The sequence below is a fragment of the Artibeus jamaicensis genome, unplaced genomic scaffold (assembly GCF_021234435.1).
Source record: "Artibeus jamaicensis isolate MK-2021 breed Jamaican fruit bat unplaced genomic scaffold, CSHL_Jam_final contig_1127, whole genome shotgun sequence".
Lineage (NCBI taxonomy): Eukaryota > Metazoa > Chordata > Mammalia > Chiroptera > Phyllostomidae > Artibeus > Artibeus jamaicensis.
Genome location: NW_026521219.1, coordinates 4478846 through 4496264, shown reverse-complemented (window position 1 = coordinate 4496264; position 17419 = coordinate 4478846).

The following is a 17419-nucleotide window of genomic DNA, read 5'->3' as shown; positions in this document are numbered from 1 at the left end:
AATTTTCTCAGAAAAATAAAAATCGACCTGCCTTTTGATCCAGCAATTCCACTGCTAGGATTATACCCCAAGAATCCTAAAACATCAATTTCAAAGAACCTATGCACCACAGTGTTCACAGCAGCACAATTTACAATAGCCAAGAGTTGGAAGCAACCTAGGTGCCCATCAGTAAATGAATGGATCAAAAAATAGTGGTACATATACACCATGGAATTCTATGCAGCAGAGAGAAAGAAGGAGCTACTACCTTTTGCAACAACATGGATGGAACTGGAAAGCATTATGCTGAGTGAAATAGGCCAGGCATTGAAGGACAAATACCATATGATCTCACCTTTGACAGGAAGCTAAAGAATAAAACAAACAAGCAAACAGAAGAAAAACAAAGACGCTGAAATAGAGAACAAGTGGGCAGCGACCAGAGGGGAGAGGGAAGGGAACTTAAGGGGAAAAAGGGGGAGGGATTTTGAGGAACAAGTATGAAAGACACAGAGATGAGGACTGGGGGGGGGGGATGGGAGGGAGGGGGGAGACCGGGTGGGGGGGTGGGGTGGGATGGGAGAAATAGATTAAAAAAAAAATGTACTTGAAAAGTAACTAAATAAAAAAATAAATAAAAAAATAAAAATAAAAAAATAAAAAAAAATAAAAAAGAAAATTGGACAGATATATACAAAAAATAAATTAGTTCACCTACTTACACCATATACAAGAATAAACTCAAAATAAATTAAAGACTTAAATGTAACACTCAAAACCATACAGCTCCTAGAAAAAACACACTGATAGTAAACCTGCTATCATTCCTATTAGTAATATTTTTTCTGATATATCACCTTGGTCAAGGGAAACAAACGAAAAATAAACAAAAGTGATACCTCCAACTATGAAGTTTTTGCACAGCAAAGGAAAACACCAACAAAACAAAAAGGCAGCCTATGGTGGGGAGGAGAAGATGTTTGTCAATAATATATCCAATAAGGAGTTAATACCCAAAATTTCTAAAGAACTCATATAACTTAACACCAAAAAAAATTTAATTAAAAATGGGCAGAGTCCTCAAAAAGAAATTTCTCCAAAGAAGACATACAGATGGCAAACAAACATATGAAAAAGATACTCCACATCACTAATCATCAGAGAAATGCAAATAAAAACACAATGAAATATTGCCTCATACCTGTCAAAATGCCTATCATTATTAAATCAATAAACAACAAGTTTGGGCTAGGATATGAAGAAAAGGGAACCTTCATGCACTGCAGGTAAGATTGCGTGTTGGTGTAGCCACTGTGGAGAACAGTATGGAGGTTGCTAAGAAAATTAAAACTAGCACTACCTCATGAGCCATCGATTCTACTCCTGGGTAGATATCCAAAGAAATCCATAATACTAACTCAAAAATATATACGCACTCCTATGTTCACTGCGGCATTGTTTACAATAGCCGTGATATGGAAGCAAGCCAAGTGCCTTTCATTGTTTATAGACAAGTGGATAAAGAAGATGTGGTGCATATATACAACAGAATAATCCTTGATCATAAAAAGGAATAAATCTTTCCATCTGTGACAACATGGACAGACCTAAAGGGTATTATGCTAAGTGAAATAAGCCAGGTGGTGAGAGACAAACACCATATGATCTCACCTATAGGTGGAACCTAACCGACAAAACAAACAAGCAAGGAAAATATATTCAAAGACATTGAAATAAAGAACAAACTGATAGTTACCAAAGGGGAGGAGGAAGGGATAACAGGGAAAAGGGGGAAGGGCCACAAGGAGCATGTATAAAGGAAAAATGGACAAAGATAATGGGGGTAGGATCATGGGTGGGAGGTGGGGATGGCTGGGGTGAAGGGGACTGGTGAGGGGAAAATGGAGACAATTGTACTTGAACAATGATAAAAAAAAGAGGAAAAAGTTGTAGGAATAAAAAACTACAAATTGGTAGTTACAAAATAGTCATTGATAGGTAAAATACAGCATAGGAAATACAGTCAATAAGATTATAATAATTATGTATGGTGCCAGGGGTATTAAAATTAGCAGGGGGATCACTTCATTAATTATATAGTTGTCTAACCACTATGCTTATACCTGAAACTAATATAAAATAGTATTGAATTTCAGCTGTAATTTAAAAATAATATTTAAAAAACCTACAAGTTTTACTTTGATAAAAATTCAAAAGCTAAAAATTCTCAATGTACAAAGGTTCTGTTGTGTAAGCTGTGGGGACCCATGCCACTGTTCATAGCCTTATTTTAGCTGAAATGTGGCCCTTTCTTGGGAATCTCAGTCTCCATTTCATGTCTAATGCCCCGTACACCTCAATACCTGGGAGTGAGTTACCTGTTCCCCCTGTTCTTCATCGTTACTTTCAAGTCATTTCTCCACTCTCCTCTTTCTAAACTCCAGCTCCTTTGATGCTGACATCTTACAGCAACGGCCTCCGCCACCCTGTACTTCCTTTTGTCATTATAATCTATATACCTCCTTGTCACCCTTCTTCATTATTGAAGATTTTTGCTCCCATTTGATGCTTACTTAAAATATGTGCATTTTATTATAGGTAAATTATGCCTCAATGGAGTTGATTTAAAAAGTTTAAAGGGAGAAAAGTCAGTGTTACCAGCTTCTAGGGCCAATTCAATCATCAATCAGGTGACAATATCTAGCTAGGGACATTAGAGGTGACGACAAAAAGCAGTTGGGTGTAAAGTTCAGTACTGAAGTATAGTTTGATGTGAAAAACAGCAGGAAGATACAACTAAGAAGAAACATCCAGATTTTAAGTCAGAAAGCAAGAGATCAATGAATATTGCGAACAAACCATCAACTTCTCTCACATGCATGCACACCCACACAGAAATAAAAAGAAAAACTACATTGAATGAAGATATGTATCTAGCACAAAGAAAACAGCAGATTTGGTAAGAGCACATTTAAGACAATAAACCCGAAATTAGAGCTTTGGACTGAATCAGCTCAGTCTTCATACTTGTCTCACATAATCCATATAGAAAAAAAGAAGTCTGGAACCATTTCAACATGAGTAATATTAAAATAAAACAATCAAATGAGATCTAAGAACAGATCATTTTTAAACAGTATATTTTAAAAAATAACCAAATTTCTCTATGTTTTTCCATCTCTCCTAAATGACAACAAACTGATACCTATACAAAGGGCAAGGTTCAAGAAAGAGATAACGAGGTTTCAAAGATGGGAGGACATGGCGAAGACAAAGGTGAAGAAGAACCAGGCCGAGTCTGTAAGCACAATGCAGAAGCATCGCCGAGAACAAAGCCAGGTTTTAATCAACTTAAAATATAAAATAACACAACCGAAATCGAGGAAGAGATGTCATGGGTTGGCTAGAGAAAATAAGATTAATTAAATATAACAGAAAAGAACAAAGATTTGGGAGAAATAGCTTTTTTTTTAGAAAAGGACCTCAAATGAAACCCAAAATATTCATGTTTGTTACTCCTAAAGAAGAACAACTCTTTAAATGAAAATTGTGGAAGGTATTTTGTAAGAGAATCTCCCTGGAATATGATTCCCCAGCAAAGCATACTAGGAAAAAAAGTGACACAAACTGATCAATCCCAAGATACATCCTGGTGAATTTACTGAACTTCAATTATAAGAAAAGAATCATATGATCTTCAGGTAGATAAACCACATCCTTAACAAGAAGGAAATAAACAGACTGTCTCTTACTTCTCCACAGCAACAGTCTAGGTAGCTGGAGAGTAAAGTGCAACCTCCAAAGTTCCAAGAAAAAAATCATCAAACCCAAAGATTCTGTGTCTGGCCACACTGTCCTTCAACTATAAAGAAAACAGACATTTTCAAGTAGGGCTGCAGACACCCTAGCACCTGTGACTTCTTTCCTAATACTACTGGCTAATAAAATACAGCTAAGAAACAATAAAGTTAATGAAGAAACCAAGGAAAAGAAACTAAATTTAAACATTAAGTGAAGGCTACATATGTGTGGAGTTTATACAGACATTAGAGGCTAAAATAATAATGCTATTGTGAGTTCAATGCTGGAAATAATTCTTGAAACCAAGTATATAGGCTACAAGACAATATGAATGAAATTATCAAACTTTTTTACCTTCTTCAACTAAGATGATATTTAATGCTTTTCTATCCATGCTTTTACCCAATAGAAGATTACCTTTTGAAGTCTACCAGACTATGATCAGTATTCCAAATTCTGTCAACTCCCTACCCCACATCCTGAGGTCCCTATAGCTATATACCTCTCTCTGTCCTATCTGGCCCTATCTCACAGCCATAGCTGAGTGAACATTAACGCATAATTAGCTCCATTCAACCAATCAGGTCTTCTCACCTTGGGACACAGATACTGTAGCTGAAAGTATGTAATGCCAGAACTGGCACTGTGGCCAAACAGAATTCTCATCTATAGAGAGAAATAAATGAAACAGATACAGAGAAGGGAGATCAGCTTAGTTAAAATGAAGGAAGTGGTTGTTAGGTTCATGTTTTATTCTTTCCTAAAGCCTAATATACTTTCTGCCTTATGTTTCCATAAAATATGTATGTGCATTTTAATAATGTTTCCTCTTTAACTTGAACTGCTTTGAATGGGTTTCAGCCATTTGCAGCCAACAGCTTTAAAAGCAATAAAAATTAGTACAGGAAATGAAGTTACAATGAACAAATCCACATTAAGACACTCACAAAACTGGATGTGAAGTAAAGTACAGGTTGAGGGCAATGATGATTAGTCTATCGAAGAACAGGAAATCACCGATTTCTGTTTGGCAATAACAAAATAGTTCAGCTCTCATCTGTTATCCCTGAAAAGTCAGGCCATATTTTCACACAAAGTGAGACTTAAAAGGATGTCACAGCCAATTTAAAGGTATCAGAGTATGTACATTACAACTTTTTTTTTTTTACACATAGCTACAAAGACAGCAACAGAGGCAGATTTGAAGAATGAATTCCATATCTGGAGGCAAAAAGGATAGCAGAGGCAAGTACCTTAAGACTGCTGTGTTCCAGATCAAGAAATTATGTGTCTTGCAAAATGCAGCATTCAGATTATTTGAATGATTGTAAATCTACAGCTTCGGCTGACTGAGGTTCTGGTTGGCCAGGGATGGGTGGGAAGTGTTGGGGGGCGAGAAGTATCCCAACATTGAGATCGGTGATAAGTGCAATTAGCCAGATGCTTAGAAGGGAACTATTATACATAGGTCCCTTTAAAAAATTCCCCATACTGTGTGCCATACTCTAACACCAACTAACAAATAAGTAAGCAAATACCTTAAAAGCTAAACTGGATTTCATGACATGGAAATAACCCACACACATATTAAACTAAGTACATTCAAGAAATGTGCCCTGCTGGTCTTTGTTTCCTTAAGCAAATAAATTGGAGTCTCAACATCTGAGGAGGGGATGTTGGTAATGATAAACCCATCTCTGACAGTTCAGCCAAGGAAATCCATAGGATACAGTAATGCAGCAAGTTGTCTGGTTTGGTTCACTGCTACCAGAGCTCCCCTTAACCAAGTAATATCAGCAAGGATTTCACCAAAGTCTTTAATAATGTTAACTCTAGAAAATGGTACAAAGAAAAGGGAAAAGAGCTCTCAACCTCATCAATGGAACATGAGTGACTCAAACCACATAACTATGAGAATGCTGGCAGAGCCGGTCCTGATTCCTACAGCTTATGGACAGCCCCTGTAGAGACCCCAGTCCTTCCTAAGGTGACTTGGCAGGACATCTGCACCAGTGAGCAGAGCCTGGGGCAGCTAGAATTATTAACTAGGGAACTCACTCTGCAGAAAAGGAAATGAATCTACAGACTCAACAGCTCATGAGATTAACTGGTGGGCTTCTCTCCCTCTGATTACAAGCAGGGGTGTGAAAGTCATTTTCACCAGGGGCCACATCAGCCTCCCAGTTGCTTTCAAAGGGCCTAATGTAATTTTAGGACTGTATAAATGTAACTACTCCTTAACAGTTTAGCAAGAGCTCGGCACTGCTGCCAGGTAGGAACCAGGTGCCAGGCCACTAAAACAAGGTGGAGGGCCGGATTTGGCCTTTGGACCTTGTGTTTGCCACCTGTGGATTATAGCACGCCTTCTCTTGGTTCCCCAAGGTAATCCAGAGGAAAGAAATTTTGATATCACAATGTGATGAGATACAACACAAAGTACATTAAATAAACTACCCTATTTATTCAATTCTATTTTATCTCTGACGATGTTGAAATTTTAGATTTTTGTCAATAAGTGCTAAAAACAGAGAAACATTGAGTGTCATTTTGTTCAGGGACTGATACTCTCTGGGGGTGGCACTCCACTGATCATTTTAGTCACACTGCAGCTGTGACCTTCTCCTGGCAGTCACTGGCCACAAGAGGTTTAAAACACAAAAGGCCAGAGGCAGCAAAGGATAAAGAAAAAGCAAAGCTGTTTGCAGGATATAAGTAATCAAGAATAAGAATTTTGCAAAGTATTCTGGAGAGAAATAAAATATCTTTGGTAAGGCAGTGATAAAGACTCAAATTCAAATGAATGCTGAGCAAAGACACAGAAAAAACTAAAAATTTTATGCAAATTGCAGTCATAACACAATGTCCTGGCACAATGGACAAAAACAGGATGGGCCACAGAAAATGGTCAGTGGAACCTTGAAGAAGAAACATGAAAATTAAATGGGAACAAACCACTTCTTTGTCCACAGTCTCTGATGATGAAACACAAATAGAAATATTACAACAGCACCCAATGCAGAGAATTCATCAGTACAGTATATGGATTACACAAGTTTACAATCCAGTACCGCTATGCATAGCTCTTGCTGCATGAAATAGAAGACAGTCTTTTTACTGTTTCATAAAATACTGACTTTAACAACCCTCTCATATGTACATCAACATTCTGACCCTTAGAAGAGATAAACATATGAGCAAATAAATTTGGTTTTTAACAAGGTTTGTTGTCTGGATAGGCAATAAATCATTTGAAAACATAAAATTTTCATTAAAAATGGATTTTTGCTTAGATAAATATGACCAACAATATTGCTCTGGATTTTCTAGACATTAGTAAAGCAAAGAAATCTTACCTGATCTATTGAGGTATAAATACTGGAAAAGGGGATAATGTTATTAGTTGTAGAAAATGCTACTAAAAGAACTGACTAATGTAACATTTCAGAGGTATAATTTGGCAATATGGAAAAAACTTTAAAATATTCATCATCATTGACACAATCATTCTAGTTAAGAAATTTATGGTACGTAAATAACCAGAGATGTGAGTAAATATTTGTGTTAAGGATGTTCATCCCAGCTTTATTTCTCTAAAAAAATAGCAACACCTTTTATGGTTGACCATGGAATCAATTTATAATAAACATATAAAATGAGGTGGGAAATATCATGATACTATGAATCGTGTGGACTCAATTTAACTGATAACAAATCTGCTGGGAAAAGCCACTGGCCACAGTCCTCCTCAAGCACCCTGCACGTCCTCGCCCGGTTTGCCCAGTTACAAGATCTAACTTCCTCTGACCGAGTAACACTGTTTTGGTAGCCAGACACATAGGAAACTAAGTCAGCCTAAGTGACTATAGCACGACCACCATGAGACTGCTCAAAAGAGGGATGTTCATTCCCTGCGACAAAAAGTGCTGAGCTCTTAGCTCGGGGTTCTGAGACACAGGTGCCAATTACTGTGTGCATGACTGTCATCCACACCGTCGCATATCCCCATGAGACTTCGGGTCAGGAGAACTCCGTTATCATGCAGATGCTCCTACTTCTTCATCTGCTGGTTTCCTGTCACCTCACTCCTTCCTGTTCTCCTTTATGCTCTTTAAATGTGGGGTGATAATAATATATACCTTCTATGATATTTGAGGAGTAAGTGAGGTATTAAGTGAGGATTGAGTGAGGTAAAGCACTGAGAACAGAGCCTGGCACATAATAATTCCCCCAAAGTATTTGGTAATCATTATCATTATTACCAACACCTGCCTTATCATTATTAGAATGATGTGATATAATCATATTACATATAACCATAATCATATAACCATAAAATTTCTCAAATTTTCTAAATAAAACAGCAACTTATAAAATTCTGAGCACAAATGGGGAAAGTTAACAATAGTTGAATCTGAGTAGACAGCATACAGGATAGTTCTTTGCACTAATCTCGCAAATTCTAAGTTTATAATTAAATCAACATAAAAGTTTAAACACCTAAATAAACATCTAAGTTTATCTCTAATGAATGTGTATATATGTATATATATATAAACACACAAACATCATATACATATTTGTAAACACTCACATAGAAAAAATAAATGGAATATCCTATTGGTCAAGAGCCATTGTACTTGATGATGTGATTTGAGATTTCTTTTGCCATTATCTCAGTATTTTTCAAATTTCTAAATAGCTTCAAAATACAACTCAGTCCCTGTCTTTACATTAATTTAAAAATCATATAAGGCATTTCAAATAATGTAATTATTTGAGTAAGATGGAAAATTAGGCCTTCAAAAACTCATGAAGTTAAACACTAAATAAATACCTTACTGAGCTTGAAGTTTTGTGTTCCAACGCAGTTTGGACTTCAGAAAGTTTGCCACACCCTCAGCCTTAAATAATGAGACATGTGAAGGAGACTATGTCTTGTAATTCGACAGCCAGGCTTCACTTGGTCAGACACGTCGAGTTACATGGGACAACTCTATAAATGAACACACTGATCAGAGGAAAAGACAAGACGCTGAATGGAAAGATCAGAACAAATGAACTTTGAATAATGGCTGATCAAACCCAAGGAGATTAAAGAATCATCAGGAGCGAAGGAAAAGAAAGCAGACTTGAGTTAGCAGAACATCGATGAGTGAATTCAAGTTTCAAAGGATTCTCTGTTGCTTCCTCCAGTTTTCTGATCCACAGCACAGATCTCAAAGGCTCCCTGGAGCGAGGGGAAGAATGTCTTTTATGAAAACAATATGGAAAGTTTGTTTGTTTTCTTTAAATGAGAAAGCTAAAAAAGATGATTGTCATTCTCCCAAGTAATATAGAAAGTACCAACATTCAGGTTTTTGCAGAAAAATTTATATTCTTTGATAAACAAAAAAAGCACACTGTGATATATAAATATATTTGAACACTTTTAACTATTGGACACTTTTCCATACTCACTGCTCTGCTCTTGAATATAACAAGCGAATACATATTTAATAGAATTTCAGAGTGAAGTTGTTCTTTAAGGAAAAAAGTATTAATTACAAAGGCAACTCTAATAAAAAGTGCTGCCTACAGAGAGTGATAGATGAAAAAGTAATATTTAATTCCAAATGCCCCAAACAGAATGCAGTATTGGTTCATAGCAGGAGAAATATGTTACCATAGATGCTTTTGCTACAAAAAAATTAAATAGCAAGTGAAAAATGCTGCAGGAAAGAAGTAAAATTTCTTATCTCTCATAGCAGTAAGTGCCCGAGTACATGGTTCCAAGTTTGGCTCGTTCCGAAACTCAGGCAAGAAAGTATTTCATCTGCAGGTGGAAACAGGTAAAGTAGAGTTTTCCCTGAAACTCGATGTTCTGTGTAAATAAACTAGAACTTGAACTGCAAGTCAAGCTAAAAAGAAAAAGATTTAATTGATCATGTTTATAGGACCACAATTTATTTTAATCTCTATTAGTACTATGGAAATGATAGAATAGTTTGGGGAAATCTTGGCAAAAAAATAAAATGTTAGAAAAATTTTTTTAAAAAAGAACTCTAAAAGAACTTCTCTGCTCTACTCTTGGATCCACATTAATAGCCACTTTTCCAAGAAACAGATCCCCAGATAATGTCCAAGGGCTGGATCAACTCACTGCGCTGGGTTTCTTTCCCAGAAGGCCCCAGTATACTCACTGAGGGAGGCTGTATCCCACTCCCTAACCCGATTACTGAAAATGGGGAAGGAATTTGTTGTAATTGGCTTAGACTAACAGACATTCAATTTCTGGGTACCCAATAAGAAGAAAAATGGAGATTCTGCTGACAAAGAAGAAGCGGGGAACAAGAAAGAGTTCCAGATAGTGTAAGCTAAAAGCCAAATTCTTTGCCATCATATAGGAGCCCTGACACACCTCTTTAGCTCTTCGACTCCTTTCCTCCACAAATCCTATGCTATTTTTCTGCAACTTTATCTGCTGTTTCCTGAATAGGCCAAGCACTTAAATTTCATCTTATCTCTGAAAATTCGGTCCCATCATCCTATATGGAACATTTCCCAATGTTCTTCCAATCATAATCACTTTTACCATACAAAGCCTAATCAAAAGCAACCCCATTCAATTCCCACATGGCAGGATGCACTCCTCCTTTCTCTGTCTAGCCTTCCACAGTTTGGAACGTCAGTATTTGGTGCGAGGCCTTTCTGCTTTGTATCAGTCGTGTCTCTCATTGCACTGGAGTGAAAGCTTCTTCAAAACACATAGGATGTCATACTCGTCTTTTACATGCTTTAACACCTTTAGAGTTCACCTAAAAATTCACTTTTCTGGAACACTCAGTAAAATTTCACACCAAAACCCTGACTCTGTCATTCTCAATTTCTTTTAAGAATGGGCAAGGACATAGGTCATCTTGAAACTAATTTGGAGTAAATTCAAACTAGACTGTTAAGATTTAATGACATCTTCTGGCTGTCTATTTTTAGTGAAATGCTTTTACATTTTTAAATGCCTAGTGGATTCATGTGAATCTTTGGGATGATTTTGCTGAGAAGCCTGAAGAGTGATCTTATATAACTCATTAGATCCTGTTCTAACTCTGCCTTTTTCCACTTATCAAGTCTTACTAAGCTCTATCTTCTTTTTGTTTACAATTTTTTCCCTTATTTAATAATACAACTTTCAAAATAAGTATCAGTTAAATCAAAAATTGCAGAGATAAAAAGCCAAAATTTCAAATTCCTCCAATCAAATTAAAAACTTATTTTAAAAGATCTCTGGAAAGGAAACATCATAATCACCTTGGTAAGTCATCTTCAACATTTGTTAATCAGACAACGTCTCCTCTGATCTAGTCTAAATCTTTTGTACTATATCTTTTTTTAAAAAAAATTTTATCCTCACTCAAGAACATTTTTTACTGTTTTTTAGAGAAGAAGCAAGGGAGGGAGGGAGGGGGAGAGAGAGAGAAAAACATCAATGTGAGAGAGACATATTTTTTGGTTGCCTCTAGCAACGTGGGTATGTGCCCTGAGTGGGAATTGAACCCACAAACTTTCTGACTATCAAGCAACATTCCAACCAACTGAGTCACACTGGCCAGGGTTGTACTACATCTTGAACCTCTTTCAAACTTATTCTTTGTATAATAGAGGTAATTCTAGACTCTTTGTCTCTATATTAATCATGATTAAATTTGTTCGGGGTTTTTGTTCTAGGCTTGTTTCCTAGCATCTAAAACATTCTAGTTTGTTTGTGGAATTCTCAAACAAAAATCTGAACAGGAAGCAGAGTGTATTTTTCCCTACAGAAACAAAAAAGCCAGATCCTCATGACCTTAAACCCCTCCCAGATAGGGTATGGATGGACAAGTGACATAGGCCGAACCTGTGACTGAGCCGCCAGTGATAGGGTGTACAGTCCATTCCTGAATGGTAACCATGGCAGTGGGCTCACCACTGTGACCAGTGTCCATGGAGCACTTGTAAGCTATGATTTCCAGTGTTCAGAAGTATCAGCAACAGCAGCCTTAAAAGACTGGCCCTGGTGTCCTGGCCTTTCTTCTTTACTGCTTGTTTCCAGAGCCTGCTTCTCCGGTGATTTCTCCAGAAGTTCTGTGGCCTTCCCAATATTCATTCAAACTTCTTGTACAAGTCAGACTCAATAACTTGTGGATAAGAACTATAACTGCTATCTTACATAATACTGAAAAGGCAACGTACCTAAGTCTGAATATGCATTGAAATTATTATTTCATTTGTTCTTGGAAATTCAAAAGAGTAGTGTCTATTTTAATTTTGAGCATTTCCTTTTATTTCCTATTTGTAAGGTTAGGGGAAAAAGTTTGGATGGTGAACTTTGTGTAAAATTTTTCTACATCCCTTTAGGTCTGAAATTAAGAAGTGGATACAGAAATCTTGGTGCAGTTCTGTGAATGTGAAAGATGCAGTATAATTGTCACTGACCTTCGAACAATCCATAGAAACCAAACAGGTAAAGATGCTTTCTGTGCTTGAAAGGCCAACTGATTTTTCACTCAACCAGCTTTTAAACAAGCATGACATTGCATTTACTGAATAGTTATAAATCTCAATAATGGGCAAGACACATTATTTTGTTCTAAATATTCTACGTATATCTTTCTGGGCAGAGTTTGTTTTTGAACCAGATGCATAGTGGGAAGTCTTTACCTTTTGACTTTCTACCTAAAGCACCTCAAAGAGCAACAATATTCAAGAAAATTCGCCTGGTTTGAAGTCAGTGGAACCCTGGAACTTCAAAGGAGCCCAGCTGCTGCTCTCAGAATAAGAACCTTGCTGAAGGGGTTAGAATTAAGGATTCTGGTTTATCATAATTGTACACAAACAATAAATTCTATTTGTCCTATCAAAATTATATAAAAACAAATAAAATAAATTCTGATTGTAAAAAGACAGAGGTGGCTCCCTCTCAGAGGTGCTGCTGCTTCTAGGCTTGTCTTCCGTACCACGCTCATTTGTCTGTCCCCTTCACCACCTACTCTGTGTCTTGAGAGACCAACTACTAGGCATCATCCCCTGGGTTCTCTTGCTGGCCAGCTTCTTTCAGGCCAGTGGAACTCAGGAGCAAGAGATCAAAAGGCTACAGGAGAGAGAGGCTATGGTATTCCGGCTCTATTCCTCTCTGCTCTTAAATAACCACTTTCCTCCATGACTACAGCTCTCACTAGGTAGCCTTTCTTTCATGGCTTCAGCTCTTGCTGGACTCTAATAAATCCATTTTGTCTGCTTGTCCCTTTGGCCCTAAGGGTGAGGCAGGCTTTTTTGTTCCCCTCTGTGTCTACATAACCATTCCGTGATCACTCTCTTCACCCTGACCCACACCCAGGCAAGTAGTCCTCAATTGAGCCTATTCACTTGAATCACCAGGTGCATATTCTTTTTCTGTCAAAACCCTAACAGCTTAGAAGATGAAATTACATGATGCATTTAAGATAAACCAGGGTCTTGTTTTCATCTTTTCATCCAGCAACCTATCTTGTTAGCCTCCTAGATCCGTACTTTAGAAAAAGACTTGTGGATGCAAAGTTCAGGAAGGCATGATGGAATCAGAATGCTAACTTATTAAAGTACAATAATACTGTTGTCAGGAGGACTGGAAGGCTGAGTCTTCTTGCCAGTTGCCATTTCATGTTAACACTTGCATGAGAAAGCAACTTAGAGTCAAAATATTAAAAACTGAACTTAAGTCTAGATTCAGACAGAGGTAAATTAATTACATTATTCAAAGATTTTATGATCTCAGATTAACATAGTCTGGGATCCATTGCCTTTATGACTTCTCCTAACTAAAAAATAGGCCCTGGGAGTCTATTCCCTAAAAAGTGTCTCAGTCTCCACTGCCAAAATTTATCTCCCTGATACTTATACTGAGTTTTCACAGGAAAAAATGTGTCCCCCACCCAACCCAACCTCCTCACACATACACAGTTCCAATCAGTACATTTCTTCTTTAGATTTTTTTCATTTATATAGTCAAATCTTATAGGACTGAGAGCAATTATATCTCTCTGAAATCATTTTTATTCATTCATGCTTTCTATAAATATATGCTGAGAGTCTTGCAATACATCTGGCAGATGCTGGGTTTGGGAATATACCCTGAAGAATAAATTTATCCTTTTACCCATTATGTATTGGTTTCCTATTTTAACTGTTAAGAATATACTATATCCACCCTGGCTGGTGTAGCTAGGTGGTTTGAGTGTGAGCCTGCAAACCAAACAACTGCAGTTCAATTCCCAGTCAGGGCGCATGCCTGGGTTGCAGGCTAGTTCCCAGCAGGGGATGCACGAGAGGCAGCCATACATTGATATTTCTCTCCCTTTCTCCTTCTCTTCCCCTCTAAAGATAAATAAATAAAATATTTTTAAAAATACACTATATCCTTCATCCAAGCTCTTGGGGAATATCACATAGTATTCTCCAACTACTGACAACATAATTATTTCCCTGAATATCAAACAAAAATCTAATCTGGTACCAGAGCAATGCAATAGGAAAAAGACAAAAATTTCACAGAACCACTTTAACATTCTAGATATCCTGAAATTAATTAACAACAATTAAAAATTTCTGTATTTGCTAACAATTTAATCACTCTAAGACTTCTTTTTCTTTATTAGGGTCTCCTACTTAACTGTCAAATGTACATATACTTGTTGTTGTTAGAAATTAGTTGGTCCACATCGAACTGAGAATCAGTAAGTCTGTCTTCCTCATCTCCATCTCCATCTCCAATGAACCAGCTATGAAAGAACTGCTCTCAAGCATTGCCATGCTCTGCCATGCACAGGTATACACTGTTCTCTTACACTTTCTACTGTTCTCTTAAAAACAGTCTCTTTGCTAACTTAGCTGCTTCTTCTCTCATTCCTCTATAATACACTCTTCACTCAGCAGTAATAATGCCTTTAAAATATAAATTAGATCATGTCACTCCCTGAATTGCAGATCTGTCATTTTCTAGCTGTGTGACCATCAGCAAGTTCCTTCACCTTTCTGGGCGTCCATGCCCCCTTCTATAAAGTAAGGATATTCATGATAATTTTCACACAGGTTTATTTTGAACATTGAGTGAATGAATACAAGCAAAATATTTAGATTGATTCCTAACATTAAGCTAGCCATTATTTTAGATTCACCAAAGTGACTTCTTCCTCCTTCCCTGTAATATGCCAACTCAGGCAGCCCTGCTGGCATATTTTATGTTTTTTGCCTCAGGGAAAGAGTGACATCAAGGAAATGAGGCTTCTGAAACTCTTGGCAGAGGCATTTCTTTAGAAAAATAAAAGGACATTTTAGGCTTCAAAGGTTTCAAAGCATAAAGTTTGCACTGTAAACAGATGATTTGGAAAGAACAGGTGAAAAACCACGCTGCTCTGTCCTAGACCAGATAGTTTCTGTCAGGAGAGTCAGAAAGGACAATGAGAGGTGGCCTCATGCCTCATCCCCATCTGCCTGGCTAAGTCGGGGAGGGAAAAACACAATTCCGGATATATTTGGGAAATATGAGAACAATAAGGATCCTTCATCCTACGTCTGAGTAGGGTCTGAGACAGTTGCAAAACTCCAGTTTTCTGAGCCCAGCATGGTCTAAAGAATAAGGAAGGAGAAAAGGCTGCATGTCACATCTAAACAGAAGGGAACAGGAAGGGCCTCCAAAAGTTCCCCTCATCCCTGGACTACCACAGGTGAGTAACCAAATATGTCCTGTGTCCCCAAGAAGGACACAGATAGAGAAAAGAGAGATGGTATCTATAGGGTCCCAGAAGTTTAGGTGAGGGACAAAAAGAAGCAGTCTACGTGAGTCTAAATGAAAAAAAAACATGCTTCAACAAGATGCCAGCATGGATAAATGACACTTGGGTCACACCCTAGCTCCCCTCCCCTCCAAATACCTTGCATAATATAAGAAAGCCACCAAGGATAACAAAGATTATTACATAATTTATACCTGGTTGAAGGGGTCTCAAAAATTAAGTGCAGTTGTAGAAATATAAAACTATCTACGTTTCTTAAACACCTTTCTACTGCTATTAAACTGAAAGCTTCTTATTTTTGTTCACAAGTGCTACCTGACCAGGTTCTTGGCCATGTTGTTACAGAGAAGCCAGGGCTGTTGCAGAACAGTCAGAGGGGTTCTATCACTAGCCACCTAAGGGCTAGAAGTTTGGTGGAAAAGGAAAGGGGTTGTTTATTTAAAGGCTGTACAGGTTTAGAATACTGGAAAATTTCTGCCTCAGAGCTCCACTCCCTTTAAAACATCCAAAGACTAATAATCCTGCCCTCCTCTTCAAGGCCAGTTTTTAGAATGTGCCTGGAATCCCTTTTCCTATTTCAAAGTATTGTCCTTTAAGAAATGCAGATATCTGCAGCAGGATCATTCAAGTGGCTTAGCTGGTTCCCAGTGATGGTTGGGCCCCAGGCATCTCTCAAAAGTCTGTGTGCAGCCCTGGAGAGCCAGGGCTGTGCAGCACCAGCCAGGGCTGACACCATTTTCTGTGTGGGAGAGGCACCAGGATCATGACCACGCAATTCCGGGGTCCACTGGTCTCAGGAACTCAGACCTGCTGCAGCCAACCAGGCTTGCCAGGGAAGGAGAAAAGCCATGTGTTTCCTGGCATGTTGAATTTTAAAGATTTGGCCTGGGAATCCATGCACAAGAGTGTCCGGAGTTTTTGTCCATATGTGCCAATGTCTCCCATTTTTATCAGCTGCCCAGTGTCTTTGACCTTCTTCTGGCTGCCATTTTGCGGAAGGGGACAGACATTTCCCAGCCACAGGCAAGGTTGCACGAGCATCTTGTGGGGCATCCATCCTCCACAGCTCACACAGGCTCTGTACAGGCTTCCTCCAGCTGTATCCTGAGCTGCTTGGCTATCAGGGTAAGGCATGTTCACACAGTCATGTTGCCTTTGTTTACACTAGCACCAAAAACTGCAAGACAGCAGGATAGTTGTCTTGCAGTTTTGATTGCAATTTCAATCCCAGCAGCCTCTGGCATTTCCTGAAACCTCTCCCTTTTAAGGGTGGGCTGGTTGGCTTTCGGAATTTCTGCTCTCCTCCCCAGGGATATGGTCTGACCCACCCCGTTACAATGTCTCCGTTGTCTAATTTTATCTTACACCATTTTTCTCTGATATGATATGTGCATGATATGTGATACATAAGAGGGTGTGTTGTCATGATGAAGCCGCCAATCACTAGTTGCTTATAGTTGCAGTCTTCTGAATCATCCAAATAGTCTCTCCAGAGGAATGTTCAAGCCTAACACAAAATTGGATGCAGATTTGTTGCTCTACTCACTCAGTCATTTTCAATGCAACAGCCACACAGTACACATGCTCACTCAACAGCATCTACCACCACATTGACTAGTACAGTGAAGTTGTCAATTGTTCATGCATGTGTATTCCAGGCCACTCTCCTTGGCTGCCAAACTAGATCAATGTCACACAAACCATCTTCCTTATACTAATAGTGGCTGGACTTTTCCAGACAGACCTTGTACAACAAGGTAGCTGATGGCAATTGGGAGAACTATGTGAGGTCCCAACAGTCTACTTTGAAAGGGACTGAGGTGTCATTATCCTATGTGCAATGTTTCTTGTGT